The sequence below is a fragment of the Haliotis rubra genome, unplaced genomic scaffold, assembly GCF_003918875.1.
Source record: "Haliotis rubra isolate DU_JTF1 unplaced genomic scaffold, ASM391887v1 Scf290, whole genome shotgun sequence".
Taxonomy (NCBI): domain Eukaryota; kingdom Metazoa; phylum Mollusca; class Gastropoda; order Lepetellida; family Haliotidae; genus Haliotis; species Haliotis rubra.
Window position 1 is genome coordinate 5,090 of NW_025766958.1, and position 19,792 is coordinate 24,881.

The 19,792-nt window shown below is 38.9% G+C and overlaps 1 long non-coding RNA gene across 1 annotated transcript; it reads left to right on the top strand.

The window, feature by feature from the left end:
- The first annotated feature begins 7,660 nt into the window (after window positions 1-7,660).
- On the top strand, window positions 7,661-10,209 carry LOC124281946. The gene is made up of 3 exons (XR_006900005.1): window positions 7,661-7,679; window positions 8,596-8,727; window positions 10,063-10,209. It is a non-coding gene; the product is annotated as an uncharacterized LOC124281946 (long non-coding RNA).
- The last annotated feature ends 9,583 nt before the right edge of the window (window positions 10,210-19,792 follow it).

Here is a 19,792-nt window from a genome sequence, read left to right on the forward strand (position 1 = left end):
TTCGTACCAAATAGCCTTACTCCGAAATATGATTCCTTGTACTTTAGCAATTATAATATTTTCAAATATTTTTCCTTTTTGGAGCATAAATCTATATTTTCATCACTACTTAATGTTGAAAATCTGGCTTTCATTTCATATATTTCACGCTCCAGCGTTTTCTCTTCTTTTTCATTAATTGTTTTTTCTCGCTTTATTGAATACCCATTTTCAGTATGTAAAAAATAATTGATCATTCAATGATAATTCGATAATTTTTAAGTTATCCAAATCTCCGGAGACATAGAATTCAAATACAGTGTCGCGTATAGTTTGCTCACGGTCATAGAGTAGGGACGAATTCAGTTTCCAATAACCCGGATCCACGCTCTATGGGACTAGGCGCAAGCTCAAGTGAAACGATAGAATGATCGGACCTGGAACTCACATCTATGGAAGCGCGTTTGACAAGGGACATAACTTCTTCAGAGACAAGGAAATACTCCAGTCTGCTTTGTTTAATGTCGGTGCTTTGTCGCCATGTATATTGTTGTTTATCTGGGTTAAAAATTCTCCAAGGATCAACCAACCCTAGCTTAGTTTTATTTCATTAATTTTCTCAAATGCCCCAGTATTATTTCAAATCAACAATTGTAAGCTTCATGGATGAATAACGTCTTTATTTTCACAATAGCGACGTCTCTGTATACATTCCTATACCGTTTTCAAGCATGAGTATAAGAATATACCGAAACGTCGCTATTGTGAAAATAAAGAAGTTGATCATCTATAAAGTTTTGTCATCTCTTTACTACCAACTTCTAGAATGCCACTCAAACAAATAATTGCATGCTTCCAATCGTATGACAAAACTAAATGCATTGACAAAGATAAACTATGACAGAAATGCTCATATATGACCTTTGTCTATAAAGTGAACATGATGTTCTAATATTTAAACATTAACTTGGCTTTGACCCAAGCTGGTTTTCTTATGCGATGTACTTAAAATATAAGATTACAAACATGTGGTTAAAACATCTTGGGTGAGGAACTTTCTCACATTCATAAATGTTGACTACTAAACAGTTAACCCTGAAATCTATGGAGAATTCAACAACAACATTCCAGTTTGATTTCACGCCGCTTTTAGCAATATTCCAGCAATATCACAGAGGGGGACACCAGAAATGGACTTCACACATTGTACCGATGTGGGGAATCGAACCCGGGTCTTCGGCATGAAGAGCGAACGCTTTAACCACTAGGCTACCAAACCGCCCCTCAACAATAACAACAACAAAATAAACAAAATAAACAAATAAAAAACAAACATAATATTTTCCACACCACTGCTTACATAGATGGTAACACATTCCTGAGAGCTAATTATTGTTGAAACACAAAATAAAGAACCTTTACCAAATCTTTTTCGGAATCACGTAATATGATTACAACATTGTGTAATAATAAAGTGTAGTTATAATATACTCATGCCAATAATGGTTGTCACCCCTTCAATTTTTTAATTAGAGAGGGTTGTGGGGTGGGGCGGTGAAGTGTGTGGGGGTTTGGGTGGAGAGGGGGTGACAGCCATTATTGGCATGAGTATATATACATTTTTTCATTTCAGTCATATTTCTATGTTTGACGATGTCAGATGGTAAGGTGGGTGTTTATGATATTAGGTATATGATATTAGGATAGAATCAAAATCAAGTCCTTTGGGATGACCGCAGCCCATAGCTTCAGTTTGTCATTCCTTTAAGCTACACATATCTTCCAATAAAGGACAAATAAAAGACATGAATGTACAATCCTCACAAACAGATTCGCCTCTGTGTAAAGAAAGAGATGGGACGCATTTACTGAATAAGTCGACAGAATTTTCAATAGGCTTATATAATTATAGTTCTCAAGGGGCATATTTTCAACGTTATGATTAAGCATTATTCGACTATTTTGTTCTCAAACTATGATAATAAAAAAGATGGTCAACTCACCGGATGAAGCCAGCTCAAAAAGAGCAAACAAAAGCAAAAGTCCAGGCAGAACAATATTCATCCCGATTGCCAGAAGTATGCACGCTCAACTGAGACTCTGCCACCCATCAGAAACGGAAAACAATCGATGCCTTCGAGAAGTGAAACAGAAGCAGACAGATATACTTATTACGAAAAGAAACGTTACAGTCATCGCTATGCATGCTTCAAGGTATACCCATACATTATGGGTGAATGAGGGAGCCTCAGCCAGGCACTGATATCTGTGGCAGCCATTTCGTATGATAGAATCGATAGTATCCCGTATCACAATGTTGTTATTTGTTCTCTTCGATCTGGTTAGCCCAAGTGAGTGAGTGAGTGAGTATGGTTTACGCCGCTTTTAGCCATATTCCAGCAATATCACGGCGGGGGACGCCAGAAATGGTCTTCACATATTGTACCCATGTGGGGATTCGAGCCAGGGTCTTCGGCGTGACAAACCAACGCTTTAACCACTGGGCTACCCGACCGCCCCTGTTAGCCCAAGAACAGGGAATATAAATACATGTGAGAACAAGCATTTCTGATATATTTTTGTCGATATTGAAAGAGATATCTAGGGTGTGGTTGCGTGTTTGTGATTCATCTGTAAAAAGGAATTACATGTTTCACAGACGTTCGTTTGGGTGTGTTGGGCGTTAGATTGTTTTATCTCTGGCAGTCGTTTTAAATGTTTATCCTTCGTCGGATGACGGATCATAAAATGTTCAGTACATGATCCCCTTCTGTTTTGGAGGGGTACGTAAGTCCCAAAACATTCAAGCAAATTAAAACTCTCCACTTTTTTAATCGTAGAATATGTGTGATTTAAATATAGGGCTAGATTTGTCTCAATTGCTAAAGGCTGAAGGGATGATGTAAATCCACCTAGGGCCCATGCAGGAAGCAAATGTACTGTAAGTCCGCATGGTCCCTAGTATGGTGATCTACCTTCAGTTGTTGGCAATCTATAGCCTGTTTTTATATTGTATTGTCATCTATAGTTAAACTGTTTTAGATTTAATTACTAGTTTTAAAATTCGATTCTGTGATAATCTAGTTATTTTACTGTCCTTCGTTGACAGGTTTTTATAATTTACCATTAATTACTATGTATAACAATTAATTGTTCACGTCACGATATGGCTGAAGTATTGCCGATGTGACGATAATTTTAACTCACTCACTCACTGTTTTTGTAGAAGATGTAACGGTTGTTGGATATGCGGATCTGAAATGATCGCCTTTGAGAACATTGAAAAACGTAACTTCAAGAGAAAGGAAATCTTGGGTTCTGGTACACCTATTGGACACAGAATCGTGTCCTCTTAGGTTATACGACCCGTGAAGATCCGGGTAGGATTTGGTCTTGAGCAACCCATGCTTGATGTAAGAGGCGACTAACGGGACCGAGTGGTCAGGCTCGCTGACTTGGCTGACACATGTCATCGTGTCCCAGTTGCGCAGATCGATGATCATGCTGTTGATCACTGGTTTGTCTGGTCCAGACTCGATCATTTTCAGACCGCCGCCAAACAGTTGGAATATTGCCGAGTGTTAAACACGAAACATACAAACATTTTATGTTACACCAGGCGTTGTCACAGCACTGTCGATGTCTTAAATATGCAACTCATTCAAAATACTCACTGTCAAGAACTCTTCACAGAAAAAGTATTTATTTTTAACAGAGCTATTTCAGATTACTAATCTCACGGAGCATGCATTAGTCCACAAGGACGTGAACATAGAGGAAGCATAAATGTCAACAAAAGCCTATTAGTATATTATTCATGCTTGAAGAAGTTCAACACAGTCTTAACTTATATTTTCTTGATCATGTATTCGAAATACAATATGGAAGAACAATGAGAACTATGTACATCCGTGTCCATCATTTTAACCCTGTCACGCTAAACTGTATTTCCATCCGGGTCTCTAGACGCCACATAATGTGACGCATCTATGTGGGCATGTGTGTAGTACTAAGGTGAATAGATTTCTGATACTGTTAATGACTGGGTTGAGGGGTGGGTAGCCTAGTGGTTAAAGCGTGCGCTCGTAACACCGACACCCGGGTTCGGGTCCCACATGGGTACAATGTGTGAAGCCCGTTTCGGGTCTCCCCGTGGTAATATTTCTGTAATATTTCTAAAAGCGGCGTAAATCTAACTCAGTGAATGATTTGACTTACAATGTGTCTAATACTTACTCTTGTAGATCCGTTAGTGGACATTATGCATCTCCAACAGGTGCTTGGTGTGGAAACAAGGAGCCCGGTGGATTAAGATACTGCAATTCCTTGAGAGTTAAGCTATCCCAGAAACTTGGGGTCGAATCTGAGATTCCGATTAAAACAAAATTTTAATTCCCTGAACGTTCGTTGTCGAATACAATCTTAATTTCTTAAGTTCTATTTATGAAATATTCATTTCCCTAAGAGCATAAGTGGTCCAAAGTGATGAAAAACTGTCTTTGGCCATGAATGTTCATTTACCGTATTTAATCTACAGACAGGCCGACAGACAGTACTGTAAGACATCCGGCCCATAAAACATGGGGCAGTGAAAACAGTGGATCCGCACATAAAATACACGGGTGTGTATAAGGTGATTTAACTCGTGGAAGTATTAAAGCTGTAAAATATCCTTATATGCATGCAAATACACCGGCACGCCACTTTCGCAATGCCATTGAATGTTCAAGTTGTATGTTCATCGAAACATTTTACACGCACGCACGCACGCATGCACGAACACACACACACACACACACACACACACACACACACACACACACATATATATATATATATATATATATGTATATACAGACATGTGTGTGTGTATATATATAATATATATGATATATATTTGAAAAAAGAAAAATGAAATCGTTACTCTCAATATGGACTCGAATAATACGTGCGTATGTGTGTTCGTACGTGAGCGCGTACGTATGAGTTTAAAATGGCGAGCGTATCGTTGGCACAGCCTTGTATGAGAGATAGACATTATTTATTCAAGTCTCACCCGATACGATACATTGTTAAAATACACTCCGCATCCCGTGTACATTCACCCCCAATTACCCCTTACCCTAACCACCTCACTCTCACATTATACTACACTGTTAAACCCACTCACACCTTTAACTCAACACACACAACATATAAATGCTAAATGCCTACAAATGTATGTCCCAACAGGTAAGACATAGTCGACGTAAGCTTCCGAAAATAGCCGCGGAACTACGTAACTTGAACTAACAACAGGGCGCCAGGGATGACCACAGTCACTATTTTGTCCATGACCCATTTACGTATTGTCCCATAACATGATCTAGTCATGTAGGGGACACCTCACTGTGCCCAGCGGGTCTGTTATCTACACACGAGCCGGACATGGTTGGAGGACTATGACAGAAAGACATGGTTGGAGGACTATGACAGAAAGACATGGTCGGAGGAGTATGACAGAAATACATGGTTGGAGGACTATGGCAGAAAGACATGGTTGGAGGACTATGACAGAAAGACATGGTTCGAGGACTATGACAGAAAGACATGGTTCGAGGATATGACGGTATATGATGCAGAAACAGTAACGACAGGACTTGTTACATGTGGATGGTAACGACAGGACGCGCTATGAGGACTGTAACGGCAATGCATGTGACCGGTTTGGTGACGGCAGGACATGTTACGGGGCTGTAATGACAGGAGAAGTACGGGTACTGTAATGTCAAGACATGTTACGGGGGCTGAAACAGTAGGACATGTTACGGGTACTGTGACGTCAAGACATGTTACGGGGGCTGTAACGACAAGATACGTTAGGGGGTCTGAAACAACAAGACATGTTACGGGGCTGTAACGGTAGGACATGTTACGGGTACTGTAACGACAAGACATGTTACGAGGGCTGTAACGACAATACATGTTACGGGGCTGTAACTGTAGGACATGCTACGAGGTCTGTTACGTCAAGACATGTTAGGGGGCTGTAACGACAAGACTTGTCACGGGGCTGTAAGGACAAGACATGTTATGGGTACTGTAATGTCAAGACATGTTACCGGGGCTGAAACAGTAGGACATGTTACGGGTACTGTAACGACAAGACATGTTACGAGGGCTGTAACGACAAGACATGTTACGGGGCTGTAACGGTAGGACATGCTACGAGGTCTGTTACGCCAAGACATGTTAGGGGGCTGTAACGACAAGACATGTTACGGGGCTGTAACGGCAAGACATCAAGACATGTTATGGGTACTGTAACGACAAGACATGCTACGAGGTCTGTAACGTCAAGCAATGTTACGGGGGCTGAAACAACAAGACATGTTACGGGTACTGTAATGTCAAGACATGTTACCGGGGCTGAAACAGTACGACATGTTACGGGTACTGTAACGACAAGACATGTTACGAGGGCTGTAACGACAAGACATGTCACGGGGCTGTAACGGTAGGATTATGCTACGAGGTCTGTTACGTCAAGACATGTTAGGGGGCTGTATCGACAAGACATCAAGACATGTTATGGGTACTGTAACGACAAGACATGCTACGAGGTCTGTAACGTCAAGCAATGTTACGGGGGCTGAAACAACAAGACATGTTACGGGTACTGTAATGTCAAGACATGTTACCGGGGCTGAAACAGTACGACATGTTACGGGTACTGTAACGACAAGACATGTTACGAGGGCTGTAACGACAAGACATGTCACGGGGCTGTAACGGTAGGACATGCTACGAGGTCTGTTACGTCAAGACATGTTAGGGGGGCTGTATCGACAAGACATGAAGACATGCTACGAGGTCTGTAACGCCAAGACACGGTACGGAGGCTGTAACGTGAGTGAGTGAGTTCAGTTTACGCCGCACTCAGCAATATTCCAACTATATTTCGGCGGTTACGACAAGACATGTTACGGGTACTGAAACGTCAAGACATGCTACGAGGTCTGTAACGACAAGACATGTTACGGGTACTGTAACGTCAATACATGCTACGAGGTCTGTAACGACAAGACATGTTACGGGTACTGTAACGTCAATAGATGTCATGAGATGTGTAACGTCAATAATGTTACGAGGTCTGTAACGGTAGGACATGTTACGGGTACTGTAACGTCAATACAATTCATAATTAATCATAATGTGACATAATTAGTCTCACTTTCATAATTTGTTTACGTACATTTATTCATCGCAAACAGAATTGTGTCGTGCCCGTTCGCCATTGACGATCTTGGCCTTAACCTGCCTTCATAGCAAATGGGTACCCGGAAGGGTGATAGAAGGAGCTTTTGACAAGTTTTGGGTTAACAGTGTACGTACTTGAAACGGACCAATAAACCAATAAAATCTAATCAAAACCATTCAAATCGTCTCAAACACGAATGTGTCGATTTACAGAAGGATGCCTAGCCAAACAATCTAATGGCAAAGAGTACCTGCAGGTTGACCTGCTGACTCAGCATAACGTGACCAGCTACTCAGTCCAGGGCAGCAGGAATGGATGGTACCCAGGAGCAGTGCTACTGTTCTACAGTCAGGATGGTCTTGTCAGGGAGAGCTACGTCACCAGCAATGGGACACAGAGACTGCCAGGGACACCAAACGCCAGGGATGTCGTCACAAACGACTTAAATCCAGCTGTACAGGTTTGTTTGTTGTGTAACGCCCCACTCAGTAATATTCCAGCTTTATTGCGGCGGTCTGTAACACAATCCAGTCTGGACCAGACAATCCAGTGATCAACAGTATGAACATCGATGTGCGCTATTGGGATACGATGACATGTGTCAACCAAGTCAGCAACCCTGACCACCCGATTACGTTAGTCGCCTCTTACGACAAGCATGGGTTACTGAAGATCAATTCTAACCCGGATCTTTATTGGTCAGCTGTACAGGTTGGAGTGGTACCATTTAATCCTCAAACTCGTTATTTATAGTCAGTGATGATAGTTCCAGGTTTCTGTCAGCGGTTAGTTACATAAAATTCTTCTTCATAGCTATGTACATATATCGTCTTGCACATGTTTTTCATTCCCCTAATTTTACGGAGACATGTGCAAATAGAGAGAAAGGACATTAGTTCAGTGAGTAATGAATTCATTTCACACCACAAATCAAATAATCCTACATGTGGCCCTAAGATTTACATAAGGTAGCACAGTCAATTGACATCAAGGTACGACGAATTACAGACCTTCATAAATTGGGGCTGTCTCGATAATCTTACTCGATCTCATCCAATCACATGACCTATATCAGTTCCGTCCTCATGAGAGAACAAAAAGTAAAGCATACAGAACGGAGATACACGGTTATAGTAGGCTATCGTTATAGGTGAGTGAGTGAGTTTTGTTTTACGCCGCTTTTAGCAAAAATCCATGAATATGACGGCGGGGGACACCAGCCCTTATTATAGTACCATAATCTCTCTGAAGCATGAAGTAACCAGTTTGTCGTGATTCTGTGTAATGTTCTTCAACCCTGACTCCACGTGAATGTCCTGTAACGATGTCTTTGATATATATATATATATATATATATGTGTATATAGTTTGTTCAGGCCAGGTACTTAGCATTTGTACCTCAACGCAATAGGTACACCAGTAGTCAAGGCCTGCGACTGGAGTTGCATGGATGTGAGGCACAACAACCAATCCCCGTCAGAAGCACCCCTGTCTCCCAGGACATACAGGTAAGCAGGGACCATGAAGAATATTAATAAATACAATTGCCATCAATGAAAAAGGCTCTAAATTTATTTATCATATTATTAAAATCTATACAGATATGTCTACATTTCCAGTTTTGCAAAGGAAAACCCAACAGATTTAAATATAATTTTGAAAAACATTTATCTGGTTGAAGAATTCTTGGCATTAAAAAAATATCCCAATGAAGACTTTTCCATATGAATGGTCTGATCTACGTGAAGTATTTAGCGAAAGCTTAACAGCTTAAAGAAGTAAGCTACATGTACGCACAAGATCATTATGTCATATAAGTGAAGAAGTGACTAAGCACATGGTCATTAAGTCATATAAGTGAAAAGTAGCTAAGCACATTGTAATAACTAGGTCAGTTGTGTTTCAGTGCTTTATTCTTGCCGTCTTAGTTTCTTGATCTATTTTTCTTTAATGCTAAGTTTACAAATGCAGATTGACTGGAAGAGATGAAAATCTATTTCAATATCTAACCATGGGGAAATTCAAGGTCAACCAAAAATAAATATCAGCGAACTTCTCAATTAATGTAACATATTAAATATATAATGGAATATTGCATTTAAAAGGTAATTACGTTATGCTTGAGGAAAAGTGTAACTGGCTTACTATGGTTTTAGGCCACTTTACGCTTGCTTCGGGACTAGACCATGTGCGTGCTGAGAGCACATGGCATGAAATGCATGACCCAAGCTTTACCTCCCCTTGACAGATATTGAAGGGTAAGTCTTGGCTCATTAATCAAAAATTTAAATCTTAAATGAAATGGGAATGATAAAATTTTGAACATAAAAGAAACGAAAACTTATTCTCTTTGAGAAAATGGATTTCGACCACTACGCACATGATCATTAAGTCATATAAGTGAAAAGTAGCTAAGAACATGATGATCATTACGTTATATAAATGAAGAAGTATCTAAGTACATGATCATTAAGTCATATAAGTGCTGCCTTTGTCCACATTGTATAGTTTGTCTCGTTTATGTAATTGCTCCTAAACCTAAAGCATGAACATCAAGAAACTCATGTTCATCTTACAGCAACATCCGCTAATCTGCATTTGCAGCAGCATCGACATCGATATCAATATAATATAAGGGCCGGTGGGGTAGCCTAGTGGTTAAAGCATTCTCTCGTCATTCCGAAGACTCGGGTTCGATTTCCCACATGTTTACAATGGGTGAAGCCCATTTCTGGTGTCCCCCGCCGTAAATTGCTGGAATATTGCTGAAAGCGGCGTAAAAATAAACTCACTCACTCACACAATCCAAATCAAGCCATCTCATCATCCAATCAATATTTCAGGGAAGCAATGAGTGGTTACCCAGCCAGAGTCCATATGTCATCAACACTCTCATCAGGATTCGTCCAGGAGCATTCGTCAAAATACAGCACGGAGTCAAGGTTATATTCAATTCTTAAGACGCAGGATTCACCGTTCTTGGTAAGGATACACGGAGATGCAATCATATATCTGATACCAACTTTAGTTATCACAGGTGGTTTTCCTAACTTGTACTTAAAACAAACAGTTCACCTTCAATGGTACCATCTTAGGTCTGTGACAAAATCATTAACAGGTTCTGCCTGAAAGTATCTACAGCTGTAAACCAGCGCTTGGTGTTGTGTGTCTCAGTGCTGTCATAATAAAATGTGGGAAAACTGGGACAATTGGAAACATAGTGTTATCATTGAATACTACTTGGAATATGTTTATTTCAGGTACATTGGAGGCCCAACGTCTCAGTGGACTACCTGTGGTTTTCACACCTTCAAATGCCTTCACAAATTTGACAAACATGTGGGCAGGCATTGAAGTTGTCAGTCAAGGTATATTTTATATGTGTGGTCTTACCGGTGGAGCGGTGGGGTAGCCTAGTTGTTAAAGCGGTCGCTCATCACACCGAAGACCCGAGTTCGATTTCCCACATGGGTCCAATGTGTGAAGCCCATTTCTGGTGTCCCACGATGTGAAGTTGGTGGAATATTGCTAAAAGCGGCGTAAATATAAACCTAATCACTCACACGTAGGGGTATTTAAATTCTCGGCAACAAGAACCAACCTCTATACCAACAGATGTTCTGTCTGTTTTCAGTTTGCCCGAAGGTTCCTATAGTGCTTGCCACCAAGCAACTAATGGATTCCTAGAATCCAACATGACGATACACATGGTCACTTTGGTAAACATACTCAAATGTGAATTTGTATTATCACTCACTTTGGGTATGCCTAAATACAAATAGTTAATCGTGAAAGTTCCTGCGCAGTTTGGGTATTTCTAAATACAAATGGTTAATTGTGAAAGTTCCTGCGCAGTTTGGGTATTTCTAAATACAAATAGTTAATTGTGAAAGTACCTGCGCAGTTTGGGTATTTCTAAATACAAATGGTTAATTGTGAAAGTTCCTGCGCAGTTTTGGTATTTCTAAATACAAATAGTTAATTGTGAAAGTTCCTCCGCAGTTTCAAGAATGTGCAGTCATAAGCTTATTTATGGAGTTCATGCTTTAATATGGAATCATTGGTTTATATTGCACCAGTGTGGTAAGTAATCAGTGTCTCGTTCTGCTATAAGATGCTCTTTTCTAATTCATATTAAGCCACCCTTAACTGACCCAAACTCAGATTAAAACATTTCTTCTGAATTAACCAGATGTTTAAAGCTGTAATAAAGGTGACTATGATAACAACAAAGATCTCTCTTCCGATTCACTTTCCGTACGTGGAGTTTTTACATTTTTCTGCCAACTACATCAAGTTTTCATGAATTCCTCCATTGCAAGATGATGTACATTATGATGTGTCCTTGTGTGAGCCTGTTTTTAACTTGCAAGAAATTTGACTTTGGAATTCAGCCATATATATGGAGCAGATGTCGGCATCAAAGGAGCTCTCCGATCCATAGCTACAAGACACTGCAACATCCACCACAACGACAGAGGAATATATCTTGAGATGGGGATACAGTCCAACACAGAATTCAAATCTCAGGAACCATCATATCAGACAACACCCAAGAGGGCATATATGGAAGTAATTGGCCTCAAGAGAATTCCTATATCGGTGTGGAAGATAGTGACATCTTGCGTAATAGAAGGAGTGGTAAAGGCTTTTACACAGAAGCTGTGCTATTTGCTCATAACTGTAGATTGTCTAATAATTTCTCGGTATATATCACTATTTTGTAGAAGGGGATCATGTACTGAACATGTTATGATCCCTCATCAGACAAAGGATCAGCATCCAAAACGATAACGATGTAACGCCCAACACACCCAAACCAATGCCTGTAAAAATATGTAATTCCTCCTTGCAAATGAATCACAAACACGCAACCACACCCTAGCTATCTCTTTCCATATCGACAAAAATATATATCAGAAATGCTTGTTCTTACATGCATTTTTATTCTCTGTTCTTGGGCTAACTTCTTGGGCGGTCGAGTAGCCTATCGGTGATAGCGTTGGTGTTCCGCGCCGAAGACCAAGGTTCTACTCCCCACATGGGTACAATGTGTGAAGGCCATTTCTGGTGTTCCCCACCGTGATATTGCTGGAATATTGATAAAAGCGGCGTAAAACCATACACACTCACTCACTTGGGCTAACAAGATCGAAGAGAACAAATAACAACATTGTGTTACGGGTACGTTTGTAAGTATCAGGAACAAACCAATATATTATAGGTTCTGTCATATGAAATGGCTGCCACAGATATCAGTCGAGACACAGTTCTTGACTGAGGCTCCCTCACTCACCCATAATGTATCGGTATACCTTTGAGCATACATAGCTATAAATGTAATGTTTCTTTTCTTTATATGTATACCTGTCTGTTTCTGTTTCTTTTCTTGAAGGCATCGATTTTTCCGTTTCTGCTGGGTTGCAGAGTCTCAGTTGAGCGTACATACTTCTAGCAATCGGGATGAACATTGTTCTGCCTGGACTTTTGCTTCTGTTTGCTCTTTTTGAGCTGGCTTCGCCCGGTGAGTTGACCATCTTTTTTTATTGTCATAGTTTGAGAAAAAATAGTCGAATAATGCTTAATCATAAAGTTGAAAATATGCCCCTAGTCGACTTATTCAGTAAATGCGTCCCATCTTTTTCTTTACACAGAGGCGAATCTTTTTTCGTAAAGACTGCACTTTTATATCTTTCATTTGTCCTTTATTGAAAGATATTTGTAGCTTCAAGGAATGGACAACTGAATGGGCGGCGGTTATCTCAAAGGAACTGGGTTTTATTCTATCCTAAGATTATATACCTGAAACACCTACCTTATCATCTGATATCGTCAAATATAGAAATATGACTGAAATGAAAATATGTATATATTATTACATGGTAATGTAACTACAATTTATTGTTGCAAAATGTTCTAATCATATTATATGTATTCCGGAAAGATTCCGTAAAAGTTCTTAACTTTGTGTTTCAAAAATAATTAGCTGTCAGGAATGTGTTTCCATCTATGTAAGCACTGGTGTGGAAGCTATTATGCTTGATGCTTCAATATTTCTATTTTTCGTTGACATCATCATAGATTTCAGGGTTAACTTTGTTTAGTAGTCAACGTTTATGAATATGAGAAATTCAGTCACCCAAGATGTTATAACCACATGTTTGTAATAATATTTTTAGTACATCCAGCTTGGATCAAAGCCTAGTTAATGTTCAAATATTAGAAAATTATGTTCACTTAATAGAAAGAATCGTCATATATGAGCGTTTCTGTCATAGTTAATCCTTGTCAATGCATTTAGTGTTGTCATACGAAGCATGCAATTGTTGAATTGACCAAAATGCCGTTCCTATTCCTGTCCTATGCATATATTTCAGAACAATGTCTTGAACAAATTCTTGCTAAATTCTTATAATAACATGTTGATCCTGTTTGGTAAAAAATGCACTTATTTGTACCTCAAAAAACGTCAAAAGTTTAGAATATATACGGATAATTACAAGTGGGCTGCTGTTGACGACAGCCTCTGGTGAATGTGATCGCATTCTAACTCAAAATCCCTCCAAGCATTTAGCTTTGCTTGATAAGTCTCCATATTTAAATTCCTTGTGGGGACTATACGTTGGAACGGTTAATTTTCTTACAAATCACCCAAAATGGGAACTTTTGTTGTTGATCATCACAAAGAAGGATCCTGATATGTAAAAATAATTAATGCACATATTATAAAACGTCAAAATTTTAGAACATATACGGATAATTACAAGAGGGCTGCTGTTGACGACAACCTCTGACAGCCTCTGGTGAATGTGATCGCATTCTAACTCGGAATCTCTCCAAGCAGCTAGTTTTGCTTGATAAGCCTTAAAAACTCTCCATGTTGTCATTCCTTGTGGGGACTATACGTTGGGACGGTTGGTTTTATTGCAATTCACCCAAAAAGGGAACTTTTCACAAAGAAGGAATGGAGTCAGATCAAACTCCTATAAACATAGAAACCTTCCATGGCCAGGAATGTGTTCCTATGTACCATTGCAATGTAATAACCATTATGTCAAGCACCCGAACACGGGTCCGGGTCTATCTTGTTTCCCTTTAGCTCAGATGACTCCATACTTTTTGCTTGAATGATTCAGGATTAGGCAACACAGGGTCCGTTGTCTGCAAACAGTTTCTGGAAATTGAGATGACCTGCAAACCTCATCTTCCTGTCAATCTGAAGTGTTTCAATCATACCACAAAACCATCGAAGCCTAAAGGTCAGTGACATGTTATGGTATCATTTTCAATTGTTACAACAAATGACAAGTGACAAAATCAATAATAATGGGATCTCAGAGGTCATGAATATCCTGCGGAACTACGTTCGTATTTAATTATCATACATTTTTTATGCAATATGTTCCAACAAACGTCTTAGAATAATGGGACATAACATAGTTAACATAGGAGTTATTTCATATTGGAGATGGATCATGGCTTGTTGGGCTAGTTTGAGAGACCATATGCAGCTGGTGAAGTAGAGGGAAGATCGTTGAGGGAGATATGTGACTGAAGTAGACGAAGGAAATGATTAGGAGGAACCAATAATGGGTTCGGTTGGAGGGCAATCCACGAAGTCACGGAGAGGGGGCAAACTAATGTAGTTTAGCGTGTCAAGTTGGGTAAATATTTTTGTTTGGTTTTAACACCGCAATCAGCAATATTCGAGCTATATGACAGCAATCGGGTCGGGGCCAGACAAACCAGTGATTGACGTCATGAGTATCGTTCTACGCAGTTGGGATACTATGACATGTGTCAACCAAGTCAGCAAGACTGATCAACATGGGTTGCTGACGATCAATTCTAACCCTGATTTTCAATGGAGGTTCGGAATTAGGTGAATGCAGAGTTGACACAAAAAAGGATGACCGCACTGAAAGCAAAGAAAGGCTATGAGAATAGGAATATTCTTAAAGGATAAACATGTTGCACTGATTACCGACGTACTCAGCTATACCACATTTACAAAGTAAAGAATGCCTTCTTTCATGTCAGGTCGACCAAAGGGGTATAGAAAAATACCCTTCGGTAAGAAAACGTTACTTGTCAAACTGTACCAAACCAGGAAGTCCTGGGAGGAAGCCTTGGAAACGTGCATCGCTGATGGTGGTTCACTTGTAAAGATAGATTCTTCCAGAAAGCAGCGCGTCATTCAAACTATTATTGGACTGAGCGGTAAGTAAAACTATCATGGCTTTTGCATTTTATCGTCCAACGCATTCGGTGAAGAATTTCACAATCGAGAATATACACAGGTATGATAACAGCAGTTATTGGCATTCGTGATAGTACTTAACTCTTTAGGTTTGTAGATTGTTTAATGTTTCGGAAAGTGCGGCGCGTGGCGTTACGCGTAATATGAATCTGTAAGGAACATTTCTTCAGGGACCAAAAGGAATAGAAAAAAAGGTTTTTCACGAGTAGTTTTATCGTAAAAAAACTGGCAACAGGTAAACTATGGCCCAATTGCCATAGGGCGAGAATATTTTCCGTCGCTCAAAAACCTGTTTATATTTGCAATTACATAAAGGTGTACCTGCAAGTACAATGGCGCACAATATAACTCAGTTAAACGTAATTCAGCTTAGTATAGCGTTATCAAAATATCTTGGAAATGGGATGTTTCACTGCTTTGTGAAAATATATTGGTGTGTCCACAGGAAAGTCGCTCCAGGCAATGTACGGAATCAGTCGCGCAGCCAATAATTGTCGCTCGGAATGCCCCGTGTAAACCATGCCGATATTGCATGACTTGCTGTAGCGAGCTCTGAGGCCCGATTTGAATGAGATTGCAAAGTTGTACGTTTTCGACTTTGTTGTGTTCCGTAACTTGACTGTTTGCGCGTTAACATACATTGATGGTGCCAGCGTTTTGCCTGCCGTACCAGTGTTTTTCATTTGAAGTTTCTTTCAAAAACATTTGTCGGTGTCAACATAAAATGAAAATCAATTATCCGTGTTGCGCGCCTTATCACCTGTAAGAACGAATGAATTGTAACATGGGCCTGTGGCCTCGTTTACTTAATAATGTCTCTGTCACACACAATAGTGTAAATTACAGATGACGTCTGGATCGGATTACGAGACACCAATGACAATGACACATACATGTGGAGTGATGGGTCCTCTCTCGTCTACACCAAGTGGATGATATTCGAACCCAGTAAAACGAGGGCCTATGGTGAAAAAGAAAACTGTGTGAGGCTTCAGAAGGTAATGTTTGATTATTCTTGGAATGATGTTCCGTGTCGGTGCAGAAGCTCATTTTTGTGTGAACTGTGAGTTTGACTCTAATTGGCATGACAAGACCGCTACAAGTGTGTACCGAGCGATTCTTTTCTTATCAGTTTAAGCGTTTATTTCACATATTTTGAGGATAGTCAAGAATGGGTATTCATTTACACTTGTGTTGTATATTCACTTTAACTTGGGCGATGCTTCATCTGGTGGACTGAAGTCCCTGTGTTTTATCAAGCTCAGTAGCACTATGCTGAATAAATGTTTTGCCGAGACATTAATAAGATAACTTATTTGTTTCGTGTCCACAGAACTTAAATGCTATTCATGATGCCTTGAATCTCAGTCATTATTCCTGTTGCAAAGGTTCAGTTTTACAGCATTATGTTCCTTGAGAGAATAAAATGTAAGACCATTTTGTGTATTTTGAATTTTGAATAATTTTACCAAAACAAAACAGGTTTCATAAACCTTTACAGTTAAACAAATATGTCTTCATCGAGCAACAACACACACACACAAACATTCCAAAAGATTCCTCTGACACAGGTTAACACTGCACTTTGAGAGAATTTAACATTGTTACAATATGTTTTAGCAGAAAAATCTAAGCAATGGAAATAACACTCAACAAGTTAAAAAAAGACTGTAACGAACAGAATATATGTACTGAGCTCCTCTACTATCTACAACTGTTATCTTTTGAAGTAAAATAGATAAGTTATGACCAGAGGAAGTTTCAACTTTCATTATGGCTGAAATCCCAACGTCAAATAATAAAGGTCAAAATTTCAGAATACTATATGTGTTGCCTACCACTACTAACTGTGCACATACCAAATGTCATGACATTTTTAACAAACATTTTGAGAAATGGCCTCAATTTGCCACAAGTGAGTGAGTGAGTTCAGATTTTCAGTCACATCAGGAATATTTCAGCCATATCGTGACTAAAATCAAGTTATAATTTCACAACAAATAAAGGCAAATAAGAAAAACCTGTCAGCGAAGGACAGTAAAAACAAATAGAATATCACAGATATGAATATATAACTAGTATGTAACTCTAAAAAAGCTTAATTTCAGAAGACAATACACTATAAAAACAGGCTAGATCACCACACTAGGGACCATGGGGACTTACAGTACATTTGCTTCCTGCATAGACCCTAGCTGGATTTACACCATCCCGTCAGCTATTAGCAATTTTAGACAATCTAGTGAGTGAGTGAGTGAGCTAAGATTTAAAGTCATATCGGCAATATTTCAGCCATATCGTGACTAAAACTAGTTCTAAATTTATAATACATACATATAATATATAAAACCCTGTCAACGAAGGACAGTAAAACCACTAGATTATCACAATATGATTTAAAACTAGCTAGCATATAACTTTAAAAGTAGAAAACTATATTTGGACAATACAATGTAAAAATGGGCTATAGATCGCCAACAACTGAAGGTAGATCACCATACTAGGGACCACGGGGACTTACAGTACATTTGCTTCCTGCATGGACCCTAGCTGGATTTACACCATCCCTTCAGCTATTAGCAATTTTAGACAATCTAGCCATAAATTAAAAATACATATATATTGCGGTTAAAAATAGTAAGTTTAAATTGACTTTGAAAGTTTTGGGACTTACGCACCCTCTCAGGAGGACAATAATTTTACAGTACTTTAACCCCCTTTGAGGATTGAGCCACAACATTAGTTGATGATCTAAACTACCAATTACGAAAAAAGCATTTATTTATTTACAAAACATATGTCAAAATTTATGCAACAATTCCATTTCTTAATTAATTAAATGAAAATTAACAGAAGTAAAAAGATCCTTAACAGTTTTCACATTGAAATACTTACTCCTTAGATGAATAAATCAATACAGTCAAGCAGAATATGTTTGACCGTGATTCTCTCACAACAAGGGATGCCAAACGGAGGATCTTCACCTTTCAATAAATATTCATGTGTATATCATATGAATTTCTAGCTTCGTTGGTCAGTTGTTCAAATGAAATGTTAATAACTCATATATATTTTGTATATGTTAAATATGGCCACAAGGTTTTGAACGAACTCAGTACCACACGAGGAGACTCTTTCACCCAAAAAGTACTAGGCCTCTATTCTTTTAGGATTTTGAGAAGATTCAAAAGTCTACCTGGTGACCATATCAAATGCTAATTTTGGTGACATGAAACAAATATGACCTCCCCTTGAAGTATCAAGCCCAAAATAAAGTCAGGTAAAAGTAATATATCATATCACCATATGTACCAAACAACTTCACAATTTGAAAGAAGCTGGATTCCAAAGTTACTACTATGCACATTAGTTTTCATAATTTATAGGAACATGCATGCCATGTTAACCTTATCAGAACAGTAGTATTCCCAGAGATGTTTAGTCACTGAACAAACAAGATATAACTTAAAGCTCATCTTTCAGTTGGGTGAAATAAAATACACCATTTGCTTTGAAGACAATAAATAATTTCCTGCTCACTAAGAATTCTCCTATTTTTTGATGGTTATATTGGTTTTGAGATCAGCATTTGACATTTATTGTTCAGTGTATTATGTTTTGACGTAAACAGATACTCTGTTATTTATGAATAAATAAAAATAATGAATCGTAAAACTGTCTTTGGATATTTATATGCCGGAAAAGGGCACGGTATTTAAACTTTATATCTTAAGAAAAAGACTTCACGGAGAAGCCAGGGTCTGCTTCTGATGTAAGACTCCTGAAACAGCTGTTTATTTCAGACATGAATACCAACATATGGTATATATTGTAACATTGAGTAAAGAGTAAATGACAACATGAGTTTTGTAAATAGAAGCAACCAAAACGTTGCAATATATCTAACCACTGTAAGATCTTATAGAAAACATATTACATCAGTGGAGCTAATGATACATCAAGGGATGGTAGCGTATCCTGTGGTTAAAGCGTTTGTTCATCACAACAAAGACCCAGGTTCGATTCCCTGAATACGTGAATATATTATATACATACTGAAGGAAACAAAAGGGGAACACCTGTAGGTACAAATGTCTCTTTATTGCTTACTAGGTTTCTCAGCAAGCCTTTTATTGCACTGCTGGTGAAAGTCTGTGAACAAACAAGAGTCATCAGGAGATGGTACGACCCCCAGTCAGATGCAGTTTGGAAATGGTGTTGGCAACTTATATCTCATTTTCGGCTCCCTGCTACTGATTCAGTTCAGCAACATTCAGTTCAGTAAAAAAAAAATGATGTTGTTCAATATTTTC